Source organism: Schistocerca nitens, chromosome 2, assembly GCF_023898315.1.
Source record: "Schistocerca nitens isolate TAMUIC-IGC-003100 chromosome 2, iqSchNite1.1, whole genome shotgun sequence".
Taxonomy (NCBI): Eukaryota; Metazoa; Arthropoda; class Insecta; order Orthoptera; family Acrididae; genus Schistocerca; species Schistocerca nitens.
Window position 1 is genome coordinate 825,057,570 of NC_064615.1, and position 23,395 is coordinate 825,080,964.

At 39.0% G+C, this 23,395-nt stretch overlaps 1 long non-coding RNA gene across 4 annotated transcripts in view; it reads left to right on the forward strand.

The window, feature by feature from the left end:
• The first annotated feature begins 7,174 nt into the window (after window positions 1-7,174).
• Window positions 7,175-23,395, forward strand: part of LOC126237089 (uncharacterized) — a 47,538-nt gene continuing 31,317 nt past the window's right edge. Inside the window, exons 1-3 of one of the 4 annotated variants that reach the window (XR_007545029.1) lie at window positions 7,175-7,365; window positions 8,019-8,126; window positions 11,028-11,135. This is a non-coding gene — a long non-coding RNA (uncharacterized LOC126237089). Of the gene's footprint in view, window positions 7,366-7,788; window positions 7,912-8,018; window positions 8,127-8,251; window positions 8,426-11,027; window positions 11,136-23,395 lie in introns of those variants that run through there. The other 3 variants (XR_007545032.1, XR_007545031.1, XR_007545030.1) reach the window with 3 other exon arrangements.

The following is a 23,395-nucleotide window of genomic DNA, read 5'->3' on the forward strand; positions in this document are numbered from 1 at the left end:
CCGCTGTTGGATCACCTGCTGCACTAGCTGCGCGTTGCCCTCTGTAGTTGCCGTACGCGGTCGCCCTACCTTTCCAGCACGTTCATCTGTCACGTTCCCAGTCCGTTGAAATTTTTCAAACAGATCCTTTATTGTATCGCTTTTCGGTCCTTTGGTTACATTAAACCTCCGTTGAAAACTTCGTCTTGTTGCAACAACACTGTGTTCTAGGCGGTGGAATTCCAACACCAGAAAAATCCTCTGTTCTAAGGAATAAACCATGTTGTCCACAGCACACTTGCACGTTCTGAACAGCACACGCTTACAGCAGAAAGACGACGTACAGAATGGCGCACCCACAGACTGTGTTGTCTTCTATATCTTTCACATCACTTGCAGCGCCATCTGTTGTTGAAAATTGTAACTACTGTAATTTCGAAAGTTTGTCCGCCTGAAAAAGTACTGTTGTCCCAAGCATATTGCAACAAACAGTGTATTTCTATCGCTGCTCGTTTAGTTTTTATTGCCGTTTCAAATATACCGGTCATTTTTGAAACACCCTGTACTTGTAACCTACGAGCGAGTATCTCGAAAATGGCGAACCTTGTCAAATGTTCACATGCTACAGTAGTGAGCATCTACAGAAAGTGACAGAAGGATAGTAAAACTACCACTGGATGCTAAATGGTTGGATGTCCACTACTCATCACAGAACGTGGGATTTGGAGTCTTGCCTGCTCTGTAAAGTAGGGTAGGTGGCGATATATATCTTTTCTGCTGAAAGAGCACAATGCTGGTACACACACAAGTGTTTCAGAGTCCACAGTTCAGCGCACAATATTGAACATGAGGCTTTGCAGCAGGCAACCCCTACATATTCATATGCTGGCCTGACAGTCAGGCGCAGGATCATAGAGATTAGACCGTGGATCAATGGAAATGCGTTGACTCAACGGATGAATCACGTTTTTGATATATCCGGTCGATGGATGTCTCCACAAAAGCCATCATCCAGGTGAATGGTGGTTCGAAACATGAACCATGCCACTGACACAGGCCACCATGAGCAGTATTATGCCATGAAAGATATTCCCTTGTGCTTACATGGGATATATGGTAGTGATTGAAGACAAGCTAATAGGTGCTGACCACCTGCGTCACTTCATGGTTGATCTCTTTCCAATTGTGATATCATATTTCAGCAGGATAAGCGTCCATGTCTCAAAGACAGAACCATGCTGCAGTGGTTTGATCTGTGTGATCCTGAAATGTTGATGTCTTGGCCACCAAATGTGCCTGATGTTAATCCGATGGGGCCCATCTGGATCGCCGCTCGAGGTGCCATCACCCGTTCACAAATCAACAGCCCATCATTTATAGAATTACATGACTTGTGCACAGACATCTGGTGCCATGTACCTCCACTAACCTACCAACACACTGTCGTATTCATGATATGCATGGTTGATGGTGTATTGCGTTCCAAACATGAATAAACAAGCTATTACGCAGGTGGTCATAATACTTTTGGCTCATTAATGCAGATAAACAAAAAGGCAGAAAAATCTCGTAGTTAAAAAATGTAGTGGTGGAAGTTAAGAACAGTGTAGAGACACATGTTGAGTGAGAAAAGTAAAATAAAACATGGCATAATTGTGGAATGGTAGAAGAAACTACCGTAAACATGTGCAAATAAGTAGAATTGTTGTGACAGAATGTGCTAGTACTGTATTGATAATGGTACAAGTTGAACCTCCATTAAAAGAAGAGAAATTCCACCCTCAGAAGTGACAAGGAGGGTGGCATCCTCTGGTTTTTATCAAAAATTGTGAAAGAATTTTGCCTGTCAAAATGAGCAGCAGATAAAAAAATCAATATGATAGTTAATACTATCGCAGGAAATGTAGAAAGATGGGGACTGAATTTGGAAATATCGAATCTGACATTTGTGCAGTTCAAAGACAAATTTATTGTGAAATTCTGGTCCAAACATAAACAGGATAGCTTATGGAGAGAATTACAGTAGTTTGTAAGCCAAAATTTATGGGAGAAATTCGATGAAAGATTATTGTCGCGACTAGTTTCACAAACTTGAATAACTGAAAAAACGAAAATCAGAATCAGAAATTGTATGGGAGCTATGCAAAAAATTACCTGATAATACAAAAAGGATGTGCAAAGTAAATCCAAATCATTTTCTGTTTTATTGGAAAGAGTATAAAATGAGAATTTGTACAATAATCACAACAAAAGACAAAATAGAAATATGAATAGGGTGGGCTGAGGTAATAGCAATAATCTGCAAGTTAACGATGCAATGGAGTGTAAGTGGAGTATATGCAAGTCGAGCTCACAGTATTTCTAATAACCATGGGGAACATGCAAATGAGGGAAACTAATGGCCATGCATAATGTCATAATAAAAGCAGCATGCGCGAAGGTGAGACAAGGACATAAAGTAATGACAGAAGACACAATAATAGGTTAGCTGCAATAGCTAAGGAAGATAATTATCAGTCAGAGGAATACACAGTTGAGGAAAGAATACACAATATGAACGAAGATAGCGAAAGTGGCAGTATGAGGGAATGTAAGGATGATTTGTGCAACTGCTCGGGGAAAGGCAAGAATTCATTATTGATGGCAGCAGCAAGAAGAATAATGGAATTATTGGAGTTGTGGAATACTGTGAGACAATGAGGAAGATATATTTAGAGTTAGAAGAATGGAAATCAGTGGAACAAGAGTTTGCTATTGCTGGCAGCTATAGCAAAGAGAATAGTGGAGTCAGTAGTGTTGAGGAATAATTTGAGGAATGGGACAGATTAGTTCAGGTTTACAAGAATGGGAAAGTAGGAAAAGGCCACAGTGCATTGACATGTGAGGTCATAACTGCAGAATACAATTCCATTCACAAACTATAATTCAGCACTGATCCACAAGTTGAGGAGAGTGAGTTTAGTGAATGAGTGCATTAACAGTAGATGGTTTGAAGATTACAAAGTGTACAAAATAAAAGCAGTAATTGAAATAATTGATCAGAATGTAGAATATCTGACTGAAGTAGAGAGGCCAATGAGTGTGAAGAATATTCATTTAATACAGAAATTGAAAAAGCAATAAATCTGTTAAAATATAAGAAAGAAGTCATCAATGAAATGAGTACTACCAAATCATATGTACTGAAAAATGTACCAAAGGAGGAAGAGAGATTGTTGGGGGGAAACGAGAGCTAGACATTACCTTTCAAGAGTAAGATACTGAAACAAGACCAGAAAAGGTAAATGTGCAACACTAATATTGAAAGCAATTGATAAAGTTACAGTCCAAAAGAAAAAAAAGAAATAACAGATAAAGAAAAATTAGTGACAGCTAGATAGATAACCTGGGAAGACATAGTTGCAGAAAAGAACTTACTTTGAGAAAGAGCTGAGAAGGAAATCAGTAAAGCAAGAATGCAAACAATTATTCCCACTTGAGGTATAACAAAATAATTTGCATGTACTTTCAGAACTAGAGCACAGGTGAGTGCGGTGCCTGAAGCCTTCTTTGACATAATTGAAGTTCAACTGGAATTGCAGAGTGGGGCAAATAAAAGTGGCCGGGAGAACAGGGTACAAAGAAACACAGCAGAGAAAAGGAAATACAGTACTAACCCGACCATAGCAGATGTTGAAGGTGACCACCATTCATCTCTTGGCACTTCTGGACCCTGGTCAGCAAGTTGCTGAATGCAGATTGAAGCTGGACAGCTGGAATTGCTGCAGTCTCATCCAAAATGTCCTGCTGCAGTTCTTTATGACTATTAGGGTTGTTATCATCCACATTAGACATGAAAGCTGCCCACACAGAGTAATTAAACACTGACAGGTCAGGTGACCTAGGTAGCCAGTTAGGGCCATGACCAGACTGACCTCTGCTAACGACTCTGTCAGGTGTGAAGATTGTCTAAATGTATTCCAAAGTCCAGCCAGCTGTACAGGCAGTTGCTCCATCCTGTTAGAAGTAACTGTAGGGTGTGGTTCTATACATACGTTCATGTCCAATGGTATTCACTTGTCCAGGCCACTTTTATTTGCCCCACTGTGCAGAAGTGATGCCCTTAATCGGAGCAAAAATAGCAGGGGTAACAGACAAGGTGAGTAAAGCAGTTAAGAATCATACACTATTGAATTTTAAAATAAAGGAAATAAAGTTTACTAAGATAAGATAATATAATTTTATTGTCGTTAGGCCATTACAGCAATAGACAAAGACAAATTTTTGTACAGCACAATCGTTACATTAATAAACAGAACAATAAAGCATTATTGACTTACAGTTCAATGTCCCAGTCAAAGAATTCTTTTAATTCATAAAAGGGGTTGGCAACAAGCCACTTATTTAATATTTTCCTAAATTCACAATCTGGAAGATCTTGTACTGTCTGCGGAAGTTTATTAAATGGTTTATGGCCCACTAGCCCATAGCTATTGACTGTCTTTGATAGTCTACAGTATGATGTATATATGGAGTTGTTTTACCTTGTGTTGTGACGAAGGATATTATTTCTAGGTTTTACAGATTTATAACAGTCATTATTTTGAGTTCGACGAACAAGGGCTTACAAATGTGCTTTATGCTGGGAACATGTAATGATTCTGATTGCTTTCTTCTGCAGAAGAAATATATTTTGAACATGGATTGAGTTTCCCCAGAGAATAAGTCCATATGACTCAATACTTTGGAAGAATGCAAAATACGAAGTCTTAACATAGGCTGCTGGTACATATTTTATAAGACATCTTAATAAATAAATTACTCTAGACAGTTTGATACTAACATATTTTATGTGTTGTTCCCAGGACAATTTATTGTGTAAGTATATCACCAAAAACATTACATAGCTGTGATCGTTAGCAGGGCTTTTGTCCCTTAGGATAAATAACATTTTTTGTGTCTTGTTCTCATTCAGGAGAAAACCATTTGACTTAAACCAATATTTTGCTTGGGCAAGTGTATTGTCCACAGAATCTTTTAGCTTATTCTGGTCATAATTGTAGTTTAGGAAGGTTGTGTAATCTGCAAAGAGGACCGTACTGGAACTTATAAAGCAGGGTAAGTCATTTATGATCCTCGCACAAACGAAAAAATGGCTGACATCGAAATAAGTGTCCAAGGAATAGAAAAGCAACTGGAATCACTCAACAGAGGAAAGTCCACTGGACCTGACGGGATACCAATTCGACTCTACACAGAGTACGCGAAAGAACTTGCCCCCCCCCTTCTAACAGCCGTGTACCGCAAGTCTCTAGAGAAACGGTGGGTTCCAAATGATTGGAAAAGAGCACAGGTAGTCCCAGTCTTCAAGAAGGGTCGTCGAGCAGACGCGCAAAACTATAGACCTATATCTCTGATGTCGATCTGTTGTAGAATTTTAGAACATGTTTTTTGCTCGAGTATCATGTCGTTTATGGAAACCCAGAATCTACTCTGTAGGAATCAACATGGATTCCGTAAACAGCGATCGTGTGAGACCCAACTCGCTTTATTTGTTCACGAGACCCAGAAAATATTAGATACTGGCTCCCAGGTAGATGCTATTTTTCTTGACTTCCGGAAGGCGTTCGATACAGTTCCGCACTGTCGCCTGATAAACAAAGTAAGAGCCTATGGAATATCAGACCAGCTGTGTGGCTGGATTGAAGAGTTTTTAGCAAACAGAACACAGCATGTTGTTATCAATTGAGAGACGTCTACAGGCGTTAAAGTAACCTCTGGCGTGCCACAGGGGACTGTTATGGGACCATTGCTTTTCACAATATATATAAATGACCTAGTAGATAGTGTCGGAAGTTCCATGCGGCTTTTCGCGGATGATGCTGTAGTATACAGAGAAGTTGCAGCGTTAGAAAATTGTAGCGAAATGCAGGAAGATCTGCAGCGGATAGGCACTTGGTGCAGGGAGTGGCAACTGTCCCTTAACATAGACAAATGTAATGTATTGCGAATACATAGAAAGAAGGATCCTTTATTGTATGAGTATATGATAGCGGAACAAACACTGGTAGCAGATACTTCTGTAAAATATCTGGGAGTATGCGTGCAGAATGATTTGAAGTGGAATGATCATATAAAATTAATTGTTGGTAAGGAGGGTACCAGGTTGAGATTCATTGGGAGAGTCCTTAGAAAATGTAGTCCATCAACAAAGGAGGTGGCTTACAAAACACTCGTTCAACCTATACTTGAGTATTGCTCATCAGTGTGGGATCTGTACCAGATCGGGTTGACGGAGGAGATAGAGAAGATCCAAAGAAGAGTGGCGCGTTTCGTCACAGGGTTATTTGGTAACCGTGATAGCGTTACGGAGATGTTTAATACACTCAAGTGGCAGACTCTGCAAGAGAGGCGCTCTGCATCGCGGTGTAGCTTGCTCGCCAGGTTTCGAGAGGGTGCGTTTCTGGAAGAGGTATAGAATATATTGCTTCCCCCTACTTATACCTCCCGAGGAGATCACGAATGTAAAATTAGAGAGATTAGAGCGCGCACGGAGGCTTTCAGACAGTCGTTCTTCCCGCGAACCATACGCGACTGGAACAGGAAAGGGAGGTAATGACAGTGGCACGTAAAGTGCCCTCCGCCACACACCGTTGGGTGGCTTGCGGAGTATAAATGTAGATGTAGATGTAGAAATGGTACCAAGACAGAGCCCTGCGGAACTCCCATCTTAGTATGTTTCTCAGTAGACTCACATACATTATCTGTGCGCTAATCAAGTGCAGAGGTGATCTTAGGCACTGGCTAGTTAAGGAACAGATAATTATTGACTGTAATGGAAGCCTTAAGAAGGTGTAAAAATGTACAACAAAAGTTGTAAATTGGATTTGAAGAAACCAAAGGTGATGGAATAAAGCAGGTAGAACCTCTTTCGGTTAATTGTGACTTCAAGTAACAATGTCAGTTGAAATGGTTCAGAAAACTAACGTGAGTAGTATAAAGGTAGATTATGGTGAAAATGAATTAAAGGAAATTATCAGTAAAAATGCAATTTTAGCCATCAGTTGTTTATTTTAAAGTCTTATATGTCTACCGCCAGTGGACTTGCCGCAGTGGTAACAAGAGCTCCCATCAGATCACAAAAGTCAAGCAGTGTTGGGCTTAGCTAGCAAGTGGATGAGTCGTCATCCAGGTCTGCAGAGTGCTGTTGGCAAGTGGGGTGCACTCAGCACCTGTGAGAACAATTGAGGAGCTACTTGATTGACAAGTAGCAGCACCAGTCATGAAAACTGACAATGGCTGGGAGAGTGGTGTGCTAACCACGTGCCCGTCAGTATCGGCATCTGGTGATGCCTAAGGGCTCAGTTTGACATGGATGCTGGTTGGTCTTTAAGGCCTGCTCAGACGGTGTTTATCTCTACCAGTTTTGGTTATTGAGTATCTTCACAAATCATAAGGTGAAACAAATCAGATAAAGGCAAGATTCTTTTAGGCTGATACAACCTCCATGCTGTCATAGTGAGAATCCTCAATCAGTATTGGAATACAGTAGTAACGAACACACTTCACAATGATTAATGTAACAGGCACAAAAAATCATGGAGGAACATATTATACACCTGAAACAAGCAAAGACAATCATCTATAGAATATGCTGAAGATTACTTAAAAGAAATTATCAGTCAAATACCGGAGTTATCGTCTAAATTATTGGCTTTGCTTATTTCATGTGTGTATTTTTCACCAAGACTTTTTATCCCTTTTACATTATTTGCTGTGAACCATGTTCATTGCTGTTGTAAGTGCTGTATTTGATTAGTGGTTGTGGATTCTCAACATGTCAGCTTTGAGGCTGTATCAGCCTAAAAGGAACATGAAATGCACTTTTATCTAATCTGATTTCACCTTATGCCCTGTGAAGATAGTCCATGATTGAGTCCTGTAGACAAATAGGTTTTTAAAATAAACAGTTGATGGTTAAAAATGTGTATTTTCTATTACTTCGCTGTTGGTTGTCACTTAACGAAAACTAACGTTATTCACACCATTTCTATTTTCAGGAAAATGTTATCACTACGAAGTAGTGCCATTTGGTTTGAATACAGTTTCCGTATCCACCCGAGCTCTGCATAAAGTGTTAGGAAAAGAGTTGGGTCATGCTTGATCATGTACGTATAGTAAAACCCCGTTTTCACATTCCCGTGTTTTACATTTTCCCGCTTTTTACTTTCGTTTTTATCTGTCGCAGTAGAAGTCCTGTTCTCTCAATGCAATGCTTTTGTGTCATTAACGATTCCATGCTTCAACATTTTCCACATTTTAAATATTCTTTGATGTTATCACGACCTTTAACATTGGTTTTCATACAGATTCCTGCCGAAAGTGCATCGTATTCCTGCTCTAAGTCAGCCCTGGAACAAAGCAAAAAACACAGAGTATACGCAAAGTTTTTGATCATATAACGTAGGTGTGTTGAGTCACGGCCACCTATAATAATAAGTTCACAGCATTTGTTAAGGGCGGGAAAGTATCTTGAGCCACTGTCTTAATGATAATAATGATCTGACTATAGTGACTCTAGTAGTATCCTTCCTTCTGCTCCTAGTGTTGTAGTACAACAGCTTTAATTTAATTTCACAGTCGTTTATACAAATCAACACCGCTTTTGAAGACGGCCGTCTCTATAATGGGGTTTCACGAATCGTTATTTCTGCATGAAATACCTAATCCGTACTAAGCGCTCCGTTTTAGTCTGATACGTGCTGATTTCAGACGTAAAATGCCTCCTCAAGATGCTGCGTAACGTGACAACAATTTCTGCCCTCTTTCTCGCCCAGGACTTCCATGAACTAAGTGAACTCCCTTGTCAGCAACAAGCCGTAGATTTCGTGCTTATTGTTCCCTGTTTATGAAGACTGCGAACTTTAGTGTTTTAACCAATATTATGTTACAAGTTTTATTTGCCGTAATTTTATAACGATTGTCAGTAAGAAGCCTCACATTAGAACACGAATATCTTTTTAATGTCGTTTCAGGAAAGACTTCTGCTTCCGTGCTCTGTTTACACCATTAGACATGATCAGAACAAAGGTGGAAACCTGCGTGTGCGTTTGCCTGTTTCAGCTATGATTTATTCTTACGTCCATGATGTCAGCACTCTGCCATTGCGTTTGTAATTGTCTGGAAGACAGTGGCATTTTTCCGTCTTGGTTCCAATCATATCCAGTGATGTAAATAAAACACAGAACCAGAAGTCTTCCTTGAAATCAAATTAAAAAGATAATCGTGTTCTAATGTGTACTTATTACTGATAATCTTTACTAATTATTTACACTAAATAAAACTTGTAACACAATACTGGTTAAACCACTTGAAGTTGGCAGTCTTTGCAAACAACAAAAGGCACAAAATCTACTGCTAGTTAAGTTTCATATGCCTTCCTGTAATTTTATACTTTCTTGCAGTTTCACTTTTTGGGGGTCAGTCCACTGAAGACTATTAAAAGCGGTTTTATTATACGTAGACGACTTGCTGATCACCACACAAACCGGGGAAGAGTGTTTAGAAATCTAGGACAATGTCTTTAAAGCCTTAATTGCAATTAATTGGAGTAACTTTGTACCACTTATTCCATTTTTTGAAAACAGTGGACACGAATAAAGTTACAAATCGCAAACAAACATCATAACATTTTACCTATAGGCCTATATTTACTGAGTGCTTGGGAAAGTTAAAATGTTCACCAACTGTGCCCTATTAGAGTAAAATTTCTGTTTTAATACTAGTAAAAAGTTACCCCTTCATTTAGGTTAACTTTAAAAAATAGTATTTTTCTTATATCTAATGCTCCGGGTAAAGTTAGATCATGTCAGAAGGAGATCAGGTGTTTATAAGAAGTAAAAATACACTGTTAATTCAGTATTGCAGGCTTACTTTGAAGTATCAAGATATTTTTATAGACTTGACATTGTTCAACTTATCACTGTCACCAGAAGCTCCCTTCACAGCCAATGCAATTGAAGCATAATCACAAGCCTGAGAGTTTGTAAGGAGGTGGAAAGACAACTGGAATACTAACTAGAAACTGTAGAGGTGGAGCAGCAAGCATTTCAAACAACAGAATTAATTAGTGGTATAAAGATACTGTGACTGGTAAAAGCATTTCTCCGACTGACTAATGGAGGAATGACATTAAAATTCAAAAAGTGTAAATTTGTCAAGAAAGAGAGTAAGGTTTAGGCTATAATATTTCAACAAAAGGAATTAGAAAGAGCCAAGTAAAATGGTAGCTGTTAAAAATTATACAGTTTTGAAGCCCAAAAAGCAATTGACAGTGGTTTTTGGTTTGGCTGGATTCTTTAGGAAATTCATGGAAGCTCAGTTTTTTGGTAATCCAAATCTGAACAACTTCCAATGAAATTTTTAAATTCAGGTTCAGGTGTAATGGTTCTTTTAACATCACAAACACACCACTCACAAATGCTTACTTTTTAGAGTACTCCAAATCTGGTAAACATCTCAGGTTAAGATGTGTTAAAGAATACACTGCCAGAACTGACAATAAAATTGCATAAGTGTGCAAGTTTCTTATTTTTCTCAGTAATTTGTAAATAATGATGAATTTTTTACTTCATGGTTAATAGTAAGTAACTATATAAGATTTAATGAATAACTTAACTGTCTTCAAATATGTCTGCTTGTGTCTGTATATGTGTGGATGGATATGTGTGTGTGTGCGAGTGTATACCCGTCCTTTTTTCCCCCTAAGGTAAGTCTTTCCGCTCCCGGGATTGGAATGACTCCTTACCCTCTCCCTTAAAACCCAAATCCTTTTGTCTTTCCCTCTCCTTCCCTCTTTCCTGATGAGGCAACAGTTTGTTGCGAAAGCTTGAATTTTGTGTGTATGTTTGTGTTTGTTTGTGTGCCTATCGACCTGCCAGCGCTTTCGTTTGGTAAGTCACATCATCTTTGTTTTTGGATATATAACTTGTAAACAGTTATACATGAACATTTTTGATTACCCTATAAAATGTTTATACATGCGTAGCAAACTGAAGCTAAGTTTACAGTTTCAGGTGAATTGAATGGAAAACAAATGTTGTAAATAATAACAACATTGTCATACTGTACACTGTGGAAGTGACTAAGAGTAGAAGTAATAAAAAACAGGGGAGACGGTGAGTTTATCAAGTATGATATGAATAAAAAAATAGAAGGTCTCATATTCTAAAATTTATTTGATAATTATACTAGCCTACATAAATCAGAGGATAATGAACATGAAATTGATGTTTTGTGACGGAGAGTGCTGAAGTTTGATCTGATTCATTAATTTTAACTGAATATAATGTTACATAAAAGGTATTTCACCATGTTGTATTCTATGTAGAGACATTTGTTTAGGTAACTTTTTACTGGATATGTAAAAGAAATGTGGGACATGTGTAAAATGTCTACACGAAATACACACACAAATAATATACAAGTAGGCTAGCATTTTTTGTCGTAACTACATTTGTGTAAACTTTTTTAAATATTATTCAGGTCAAGTAAGGTCTGTTATGTTAGTTTCTTGTTTGTTTTATTAAATGTTATTTTGTGACATTAGGGTTATGTAAAAATGTGTAGCAAAAATCAATGTTATGAACTATTGTATAAAATATCACCCTTAATAGAGTTAAAATTTATCTTTGAATGGGAAGTACTGGTGATCTGGAAAATTACCACGCCTGCCAAAAGACAGTGTTTTACTCGGTTGGTTCACAGATAGCAAGTCATAAGCAATTAGCAAAGTCATGCACACACAATGCTAGTGTGAACAGTGCTCTGCATTAATCATTCCTGCTGATAAGCAGGTTAGTATGTAGTAGAAAGTCATATGTATATGAAGAAATAATGAATAGTACTGTGTGTGTAATATTTTTGCTAAAAAAAACCTTGTTTGTAGTGAATGAATGGACAGTGTTGTGTGTTCTATATAAGGATGTGACTTTTTGGAGATATGAGGCGAGAAGAATATTATAAGTTCGATGTGTGTTGCTCTAAAATATAATTACCAGCTTCTAGTTGATGACATATCCCATACAACTAATGGGGAAAGTATTGCATATGACATCATATCCAGAGAAGAAGATCATGTGTGTAGTATGTGTTTTGTACAAAATGGAACCAGGCTGATGAACAACTATTAAATGAGCTCAAACTTTGTGGATCTTGCCTGTCCAAGGCAAGATCTAAGCACTGTATTTAGTTATCTTTGTGTTTAGTATACAGAAAAATATTAACTGGTGTTCTTCATAGTTACAGACTACTTTGTCAATTCCATCATAATATATACCAGTGTATAAATAACTTACTGTGGACAATTGATATGCAGTTCACTATTAATGACACTTCACAGCAACAAAGCCAGTATACACTATTAATTTGGGACAATATTTTGTCCATGATTCCCTGTCCCCTCTACCTTGGCCCCCAAAATTTTTTTACTTAGAAAGTATTCGCCACTGATTACAAAGCTGCCTGTCTCCCTCAGCTTTACCTAGGAGGCTCTCTGATGTGTAAGAGAAATTTTATTTTTCGCCACATCCCAATTAACCCTGATATCCTCAGGGTCAACACGATCCAGTAAGATCATTGAACAACCACAAATTACTCACTGATGAATTTAGGGAGAATGTGGACTTTAATATGGCAGGCACCATCTTACATGCCGCATGACAGGCAGTATTGAAGACAAGACTAAGCCAATTCATGGAACTATCTCAATGTTTCTGCAAACGAGAATGATAAATTATTAAGGCAGATTTCTGATTCCTGTCAATACATTCTTTCGTAAAAGATGGCGGAGGATAATACAGGATAGTTGTCAAGTGTTAAAATAATTTTTTTTGAATTCACATGATGTAAATGCAGGGGCATTGTCTCATACTAAGACTTTAGGAGCTCCAAAACCAGCAAATATAACACTTATGTGCTTGATACTAATGTCGATTGTCATTCCTTTACGAGACACTGACCAAACCAACCTTGTAAAGGCATCAAATCGCCACTAGAACTTACTTATTACCATTTTTGATAAGCAGGAGGGACCATAAGTAATTAATAAAAAGCTTATCCACATGTTGACGTCCTCTAGTGACTGCAGAAAGACTGCTTCTAGTTTTAGTATTAGGCTTGGTGGTCTTGCATTCTTGACACTGACCTACTAATCTCTCCATGCTTTTCCAAGTCAGATGTCCTTTAATTGCCAGCCTGGTTTTATAAAGGCCCAGGTGCTCCCCCCACAGTGATCAATGAAAATAGCTAAAAACAGCAGGGACTAAGCTTCAACAAAGACAGATATTCAGTTTCCTATTGTAATGGGTGGCCACCTCCAGCCTTCGCCGAATTTCATCCAACTCACTATGTTCCTGTTGTCTCTCCTTAAGATCAACAAATAATGAAAGAATCTCCAAGAGAATCACAGCGATCACCGTGAAATCCAGTATCTCTGCTTCATTGTCAGATTCTGGAATGTACTCCTGAAACATGCGACTAAGCACAGCCTCAACAAGATTTTGTGCCTCCCTAAAACGCCATCCAGTCACCTGTCGAAAGCCTGAATAACCAACTGTCACAGTGTGGACCACTGTAACACACATAGTGTCAATGAGTTTCTGGAAGGTGCTGACAGGGATGTGGAGCCATGCCGACTCCAATGCTGTAGCCAGCTGCACTAGGTTTCTCAGTTGCATACCGCAAACAACCCAGTGTACATTGCAAGATGTGTAACACATTGCATTGTCCTGCTGGTAGGTGCCACGATGCCAAGAGAAAACGAACAGCATGTAGGGATGGACACAGTCCTCAAAGGTAGATGCATACTTGCGTTGATCCACTGTGCCTTCCAGAAAATGAGGTCACTCAAAGAATGACATGACAACACTTCCCAGGCCACACTCCGTCCTTGTTTACTTAGAGACATTTCATGCTGTACACGCCAATGGTTGTCTGTCTGATGGAGCATAAAATGTGATTCACCTGAAAAGCCACCTGTCACCACTCGGGTGGATATCTAGTTGCATTACTAGGACCACAGTTGCGTCGATGCCAATTTTGGATAGTACCATTTTGCTATGCACAATATGCTTTACCCTGGTGGCAAGCGAACAGTTTACAAACTTAGGTGTTTTGGAAATGCTTTCCATCGTTGGCCTAAAAGAAAATGATCATGCCCTGTTGATGTCTAAGAAATCACCCCGTTTCTGCATTATGACATCTGCACTGTTTTTTTGCGTCCACCACACTATATATAACTTCCACTGCTAGTAGTGGTTATTGAAAGTTGACATTGAACATAGGCGGTGGTCACATTAATGTGACTGGACCGTGCATGTACTATTCCAAATTAGAAGGCTGATGTTCGGACCTCCCACCAAGCAGTCCTTCATCTTACGAGACCTGTCAAGAACTCAACTCAGGACCCAGTTATCCATTTCCAATCTAAATTGCTTATGCTCCTGGTAGAAGTTAAACTTTTCTAGGGCAAATTGGATGACTAAATCATTCAACTCGTAAAAAGTGTAATTTATATCCGCAAGATCAGCCCGGACATGAGCTGTGCAGATTTTAACATATGCTCAGCCCGGACGCATTGCTTCATGGTACTTCACACAGCATGGCCCTTACAAGACACTAAACCTACAGTCACTTGGGATGAAGCTTCCCTCGGAATTGGAACCATGTCAGTGAACTTTGTTTCTGTTATTCTCCTGTGATCACAAATAAATCTTTTCAGTTATTAGAACTAAACTCATTTGTAAACTTGTGTCATGAATAAAGAGTTCCTTACTTCAACCTGGGAATCATAATTATTACTATGTGCATCAACCACAACAGGTTTTAACGGCGACAACATGGGTTAAAATCAGGACTTGAAATGCACAAAACCTAAAAGTTAAATTAATATGACTACATAAAAGCTGTGACGTAGGCTGCAAACAGCAAACATCTGTTGTCTCTCTCTTCAAAGTTTTAAGCAAAGTTCATCCAAGCTGTCAAATGCTAATAGTTAAGATGCACATGAATCACGTGTACAAACTACTTGAACCTTTTAAAAGGAATATGCTAGGCATTTATGTGTAAATCTTATGCCGTACCACAGTCACATGATTGTAGAGGCAATGTATGTTGGCAACAGAAGTAGTGTTCAGTGCGTCAGAAACTCGCCTTCATAAACTCACCCGTGTTGCCCGGCAGCCTCGCCAGCGGCTAAGTCCCTCTCAAGGCCACCCGCCTAGCGAGCAACCAAGACAGGCACGGCCACCAAAACAAAAAGTGAAAACATTTTTTTTAATAAAAACAGGGGGGAGATAAGGAATAGAGATAAGGAAAGGACAGAACACACTTTATTGTCTATAATAAATCATACAATCACCGTTGATCTTTATTTTACAATTGCCATTGCTGACTTTAGCCCATATAAACAGGTACTCATCAGCATTCAATTTCTTCTTCCTTCTCGCAGTCAAAACAAATGGCATGCTTGGAACAAGTGTACCATAAGGCTGTTTAGCTAACAGTCCTGTAGTCTCCGCTATACTCCCAAGTCTTCCAAGCCAATATATTATCATCTGGAAAAGCTTCAAGGCCACCATAAGCTGCTTGGTTGCCCCATACAACAGCCAGTGTCAGCCATGTACTACCTCCAAACACAGCCTGAACATCACAAGTGAAGTTCAGATGCAGTCCACGAAAAACATTTGGACCTCCAATCAATTGCTACTTATTAAACTGCCCAGCCAAGTCAATATCAATCGCCTTCAAACTGCGATACACAGGTATGCTGCGCCGCCAGCGATGTCGCCATGCACGATTGATATTGACTTGGCTGGGCAGTTTAATAAGCAGCAATTGATGTTGTTGTTGTGGTCTTCAGTTCTGAGACTGGTTTGATGCAGCTCTCCATGCTACTCTATCCTGTGCAAGCTTCTTCATCTCCCAGTACCTACTGCAACCTACATCCTTCTGAATCTGCTTAGTGTATTGATCTCTTGGTCTCCCTCTACAATTTTTACCCTCCACGCTGCCCTCCAATGCTAAATTTGTGATCCCTTGATGCCTTAAAACATGTCCTACCAACCGATCCCTTCTTCTAGTCAAGTTGTGCCACAAACTTCTCTTCTTCCCAATCCTATTCAATACCTCCTCATTAGTTATGTGATCTACCCACCTTATCTTCAGCATTCTTCTGTAGCACCACATTTCGAAAGCTTCTATTCTCTTCTTGTCCAAACTGGTTATCGGCCAATTTTTCACTTCCATACATGGCTACACTCCATACAAATACTTTCAGAAACGACTTCCTGACACTTAAATCTATACTAGATGTTAACAAATTTCTCTTCTTCAGAAACGATTTCCTTGCCATTGCCAGTCTACATTTTATATCCTCTCTACTTCGACCATTATCAGTTATTTTGCTCCCCAAATAGCAAAACTCCTTTACTACTTTAAGTGTCTCATTTCCTAATCTAATCCCCTCAGCATCACCCGATTTAATTTGACTACATTCCATTATCCTCGTTTTGCTTTTGTTGATGTTCATCTTATATCCTCCTTTCAAGACACTGTCCATTCCGTTCAACTGCTCTTCCAAGTCCTTTGCTGTCTCTGACAGAATTACAATGTCATCGGCGAACCTCAAAGTTTTTACTTCTTCTCCATGAATTTTAATACCTACTCCGAATTTTTCTTTTGTTTCCTTTACTGCTTGCTCAATATACAGATTGAATAACATAGGGGAGAGGCTACAACCCTGTCTCACTCCTTTCCCAACCACTGCTTCCCTTTCATGCCCCTCGACTCTTATAACTGCCATCTGGTTCCTGTACAAATTGTAAATAGCCTTTCGCTCCATGTATTTTACCCCTGCCACCTTCAGAATTTGAAAGAGAGTATTCCAGTTAACGTTGTCAAAAGCTTTCTCTAAGTCTACAAATGCTAGAAACGTAGGTTTGCCTTTTCTTAATCTTTCTTCTAAGATAAGTCGTAAGGTTAGTATTGCCTCACGTGTTCCAACATTTCTACGGAATCCAAACTGATCTTCCCCAAGGTCCGCTTCTACCAGTTTTTCCATTCGTCTGTAAAGAATTCGCGTTAGTATTTTGCAGCTGTGACTTATTAAACTGATAGTTCGGTAATTTTCACATCTGTCAACACCTGCTTTCTTCGGTATTGGAATTATTCTATTCTTCTTGAAGTCTGTTGGTATTTCACCTGTCTCATACATCTTGCTCACCAGATGGTAGAGTTTTGTCATGACTGGCTCTCCCAAGGCCATCAGTAGTTCTAATGGAATGTTGTCTACTCCCGGGGCCTTGTTTCGACTCAGGTGTTTCAGTGCTCTGTCAAACTCTTCACGCAGTATCTTATCTCCCATTTCATCTTCATCTACATCCTCTTCCATTTCCATAATATTGTCCTCAAGTACATCGCCCTTGTATAAACCCTCTATATACTCCTTCCACCTTTCTGCCTTCCCTTCTTTGCTTCGAACTGGTTTGCCATCTGAGCTCTTGATATTCATACAAGTGGTTCTCTTCTCTCCAAAGGTCTCTTTAATTTTCCTGTAGGCAGTATCTATCTTACCCCTAGTGAGACAAGCCTCTACATCCTTACATTTGTTCTCTAGCCATCCCTGCTTAGCCATTTTGCACTTCCTGTCGATCTCATTTTTGAGACGTTTGTATTCCTTTTTGCCTGCTTCATTTACTGCATTTTTATATTTTCTCCTTTCATCAATTAAATTCAATATTTCTTCTGTTACCCAAGGATTTCTATTAGCCCTCGTCTTTTTACCTACTTGATCCTCTGCTGCCTTCACTACTTCATCCCTCAGAGCTACCCATTCTTCTTCTACTGTATTTCTTTCCCCCATTCCTGTCAATTGTTCCCTTATGCTCTCCCTGAAACTCTCTACAACCTCTGGTTCTTTCAGTTTATCCAGGTCCCATCTCCTTAAATTCCCACCTTTTTGCAGTTTCTTCAGTTTCAATCTGCAGTTCATAACCAATAGATTGTGGTCAGAATTCACATCTGCCCCTGGAAATGTCTTACAATTTAAAACCTGGTTCCTATATCTCTGTCTTACCGTTATTTAATCTATCTGATACCTTTTAGTATCTCCAGGATTCTTCTTTTATGATTCTTGAACCAAGTGTTAGCTATGATTAAGTCATGCTCTGTGCAAAATTCTACAAGGCAGCTTCCTCTTTCATTTCTTCCCCCTAATCCATATTCTCCTACTATGTTTCCTTCTCTCCCTTTTCCTACTGACGAATTCCAGTCACCCATGACTATTAAATTTTCGTCTGCCTTCACTACCTGAATAATTTCTTTTATCTCGTCATACATTTCATCTATTTCTTCATCATCTGCAGAGCTAGTTGGCATATAAACTTGTACTACTGTAGTAGGCATGGGCTTTGTGTCTATCTTGGCCACAATAATGCGTTAACTATGCTGTTTGTAGTAGCTAACCCGCACTCGTATTTTTTTATTCATTATTAAACCTACTCCTGCATTACCCCTATTTGATTTTGTATTTATAACCCTGTATTCACCTGACCAAAAGTCTTGTTCCTCCTGCCACCGAACTTCACTAATTCCCACTATATCTAACTTTAACCTATCCATTTCCCTTTTTAAATTTTCTAACCTACCTGCCCGATTAAGGGATCTGACATTCCACGCTCCGATCCGTAGAACGCCAGTTTTCTTTCTCCTGATAACGACGTCCTCTTGAGTAGTCCCCGCCCGGAGATCCGAATGGGGGACTATTTTACCTCCAGAATATTTTACCCAAGAGGACGCCATCATAATTTAATCATACAGTAAAGCTGCATTTCCTCGGGAAAAATTATGGCTGTAGTTTCCCCTTGCTGTCAGCCGTTCGCAGTACCAGCACAGCAAGGCCGTTTTGGTTAATGTTACAAGGCCAGATCAGTCCATCATCCAGACTGTTGCCCCTGCAACTGCTGAAAAGGCTGCTGCCCCTCTTCAGGAACCACATGTTTGTCTGGCCTCTCAACAGATACCCCTCCGTTGTGGTTGCACCTACGGTACAGCCATCTGTATCGCTGAGGCACGCAAGCCTCCCCACCAACGGCAAGGTCCATGGTTCATGGGGGGGCAGAAATTGATTGGAGGTCCAAATGTTTTTCGTGGACTGCATCTGATCTTCACTTGTGATGTTCAGGCTGTGTTTGGAGGTAGTACATGGCTGACACTGGCTGTTGTATGGGGCAACCAAGCAGATTATGGTGGCCTTGAAGCTTTTCCAGGTGTTAATATATTGGCTTGGAAGACTTGGAGTATAGCGGAGACTACAGGACTGTTAGCTAAACAGCCTTATGGTACGCTTGTTCCAAGCATGCCATTTGTTTTGACTACGAGAAGGGAGAAGAAATTGAATGCTGATGAGTATCTGTTTATATGGGCTAAAGTCGGCAATGGCAATTGTAAAATAAAGATCAACGGTGATTGTATGATTTATTATAGACAATAAAGTGTGTTCTGTCCTTTCCTTATCTCCCCCATTTTTATTAAAAAAATGTTTTCATTTTTTGTTTTGGTGGCCGTGCCTGTCATCTTACATAAGGATGCCGTTGTCAAAAACTTTCTTGTATTGTTTAGTACATGCTTTTCATGTACGTCTGCAAATTTCTGTCATTTGACTGCCTTCCAAATTGTTCAGCTGTGTTTTCCAGTGAAGGTGTAAACCTGCTTACAATTTTCCTAGCTGACCATTTTTTTTTTTAAAAAAAAGAGAAATTTAATTCAATACTTACTGTTATAACTGATATAGCCTTATAACAAATGCAGATATCAAAGTAACATAATTGTGCATAACTTCATACTGAAGTATTCCTTTATAGTAGCAAGCAGCAAACCAAGAGTCAAACCCATCTCTACTGTTCTGTAATAACTACGATACAGTTAGAGGTAAACAGCAGTTGCAGTAACTAGTTGTAGAATTAACGGTGCAAAGGGATGGCCAGGCAAATAATAAATAGTAGCAATCTGTCCACTATACACAATGAGTAAACACTCATTAACACATACAATTTGGGTAATTGACCTCTTACCACATGGTAAGAAGGAGTTCCAGTAAAGAACATGTATTAATTGTGCTAATTATATTTATGATCTCAATGTTTCATGCACAAGAATGGATACGACATGCAGTACAGAGTATCATACTCCTAAAAACTGATATGCTAACTAAAGGAACAGATTTATTTAGCAGTTAACATACCACTGTCATAGGCAAAGACCAACCTGTCACCAGTTGGAGGACTACATCATTAAACACTCATATGTCAAGACATTACAACCACCTGCTTAATAACATGTTGGTCCAATTCTGTATGGTATGCATTTGACATGTCCTTCGTAAGTTTCTGATGGTATGTGGCATCAGATATCTATGCACAGGTCATATGGTTCCCTGAAACTTGGGGCGGTGGTCTGTGGATGTGAAGCTGGGTGCCCATTAATATTAATTATATTAATTAATTAATATTGGGTTCAGATCAGGGGAATTTGCATGTCCCAGGCATCAAATATGAGTCACTAACATGCACCTGAAACCACTGTAGCACATTTCTTTCCTTGTGATATGGACAGTTATCCTGCTGGAAGATGCCATTGCCATAGTGGATGACATCAAGCATAAAGGGTTCCAAAATAATGTTCACCTAGTCCACAGCAGTTATGGTACATTCGGCTACTACCACAGATCCCATGAAAGCCCAAGTGAGGATAATATACCAAGCTGTGTTTGTGGCACATTACATTTTGAACACCAGCCCGTCTAGATGACGGCATATCCGGGACATGACTATCAACATGGTGTAACGTTGATATTGACAGTGAGTGTTCATCAGAGACAAAGGAATCATCAGGAGTTTTCCAAGGAAGTGTGACAGGACCATTACTATTCTTTAGACATATAAATGAACGGATAGACAGGGTGAGCAGCAATCTGCAGCTGTTTACTGATGATGCTGTGGTGTACGAGGAGGTGGTGTTCACTGACTGTGGGATGATACAAGATGATTTAGACAAAATCTCTAGTTGTGTGATGAATGGCAGCTAGCTCCAAATTTGGAGAAATGTAATTTAATGCAGATGAGTATGAAAAACAATACTGCAATATTCAAATTAAATGTCTAGGCATAATGTTGCAAAGCAACTTGAAATGTAGTGAATGAGCAAATCAGGTTTAGTTGGGAAGGCAAATGCTTGGCTTCATTTTATTGGGAGAATTTTAGGAAAGTGTGGTACATCTGTAAAGGAGACCACATATAGAACACTAGTGCGACCCATTCTTGAGTATTGCTCTAGTGTTTTGGGATCCCCATTACATCAAATTAAAGGAAGATGTTGCAGCAATTCAAAGGAGGGCTGCTAGGTTTGTTACCATTAGATTTGATCAACATGCAAGTGTTATGGAGATGTTTTGGTAACTGAAATGGAAATCCTTAGAGGGAAGGCAACTTTGTGTTTGAGGAACACTATTGAGAATATTTAAAGAGCTGGCATAACAAAGCTTGCAGAACTACTGTACTGCCACCACAGTACATTTCACACATGGGCCACAAAGAAGGATAAGAAAAATTATTGCATATGGACAGTTGTTTTTCCTCTTGCTCTATTTGTGAATGGAACACGAAAGGAAATGACCATACACCATATGGTGGCCTGTGCAACATGTATGAAGATGTATATGTATACTCTGTTCATGATAAGAATAAACCTGATGCAAACAAACACAAACATGATGATTGGTCAGATGCCACAGCACACGTACACTGGTGGTGGTACGCTCTTGGAAGTATGTCCTATTTATGTATCAGATATCTTATTACTACAGTTAAGTTACGTTAAATGAAACTTTATGATATTGTAATTTATTAACAGCCATCAACATTTTTCTTAATCATGCTTTAGCAGTGTAGTTTTTATTTAAAAAATCGTGTACAGTCACAGTCTCTGTACTGTTGTGCTCCGATTGTTGTGCTGTTACTACACAGTATGAAAACGGGTGAGGCTGCTTCCTGCTCCGATGTGAAACAAGGGTGTGGAACACTGTTAGAAAGTGCCAATATGTTCTCAATGTTTTTCACAAATTCACAGAAAAAACGGCTTTGAAGTTTACCAAGGGACTGTATTTGACACAGCTGAGAGATAAATACACATTGGATGTGTACAGAATCGGTAGCATAGTAGATTGATAATTTGGCGCAGTTCACGGATCACTGATTCAAGTCTTACCTTGGTCATTCTTTTTTTCTTCATTCAATTTGAAATACCTACATCTCATAACTGTAAAATTCTTCATCATTTTGTATGAATAACACACATTTCTTGTTTCTAATTACATATTTCATGCAAAATTCCTGTTTTCATTTCAAATATAAATTCTCATTTATTGATATTTTATGAAAGATTGTTAATACAAGTTGCTTAAATTAAATTTAATTTTTAGGACAAAAGTGAAGCACCAAAAACTCTATTTATACTATGGCCATTGTTTTATAACATACATGTTGTCTCACATGAATCATTGATAAGTGTCATAGAAACATGAAAAACAATCATTTTCACATCGAGCACACTATACAAATGCTTCATTTTTACATTTGCCACTGTAGCATTACCGTATGAACTTAACATAACTGTCCTGGAGGCAAGTTAAGGGATTTGTCATGAGAAATTACAAGACTGTTAAGCTGCCAGATGTACAGGAACTAACACACACAGTTTCTTCACATGTCAATGCTGAATGCCGGTGGGATATAGGATGGCACATCGCAAAGGAGAGGTGAAAATGCGGATTCTGTTGTTGATTGACTTGTTATCAACGTAGCAGATGACAGTTGGAGAACTGTAATGTATTTCTTAGATTCGGATAAGGAAGGAGCTAAGAGATTACTAGACAACTGACTAATTAATACATTTAGTAACTTCAGTATTCAACAATACGGTGAAATCTCTGCAGTATGCTTTTGCATCACACATATCTCGTTCCAGAAAAATTATTCTGTGTTTAAGTTTGGAATTTTCATCACTCTTATTTGTAATCAGAATACTATTTTAGGTGAGAATGAGCATTTTATGCTTTGTGTCTGGTCACCTAAGAAGCATACAGTAGTGCTGGAGTTTTGCCGAATATTATTTCATTCTCTTCAAAAAGTAAATGACATTTGAAGCAATGTCGTCTCTTCTTACATCTGAACTGCAACCGCTCGCATCACATCATTGCATGTTAGGTGGACCAGCTGGCAGGCCATTGCTGTCCAAGTTAAATGCACAGGTAAAGTTGTTGTCCTGCATTATCGCTCAGTCTACGTGCATGTAACACAGCATAAAACTTATCCTAATGATCGTC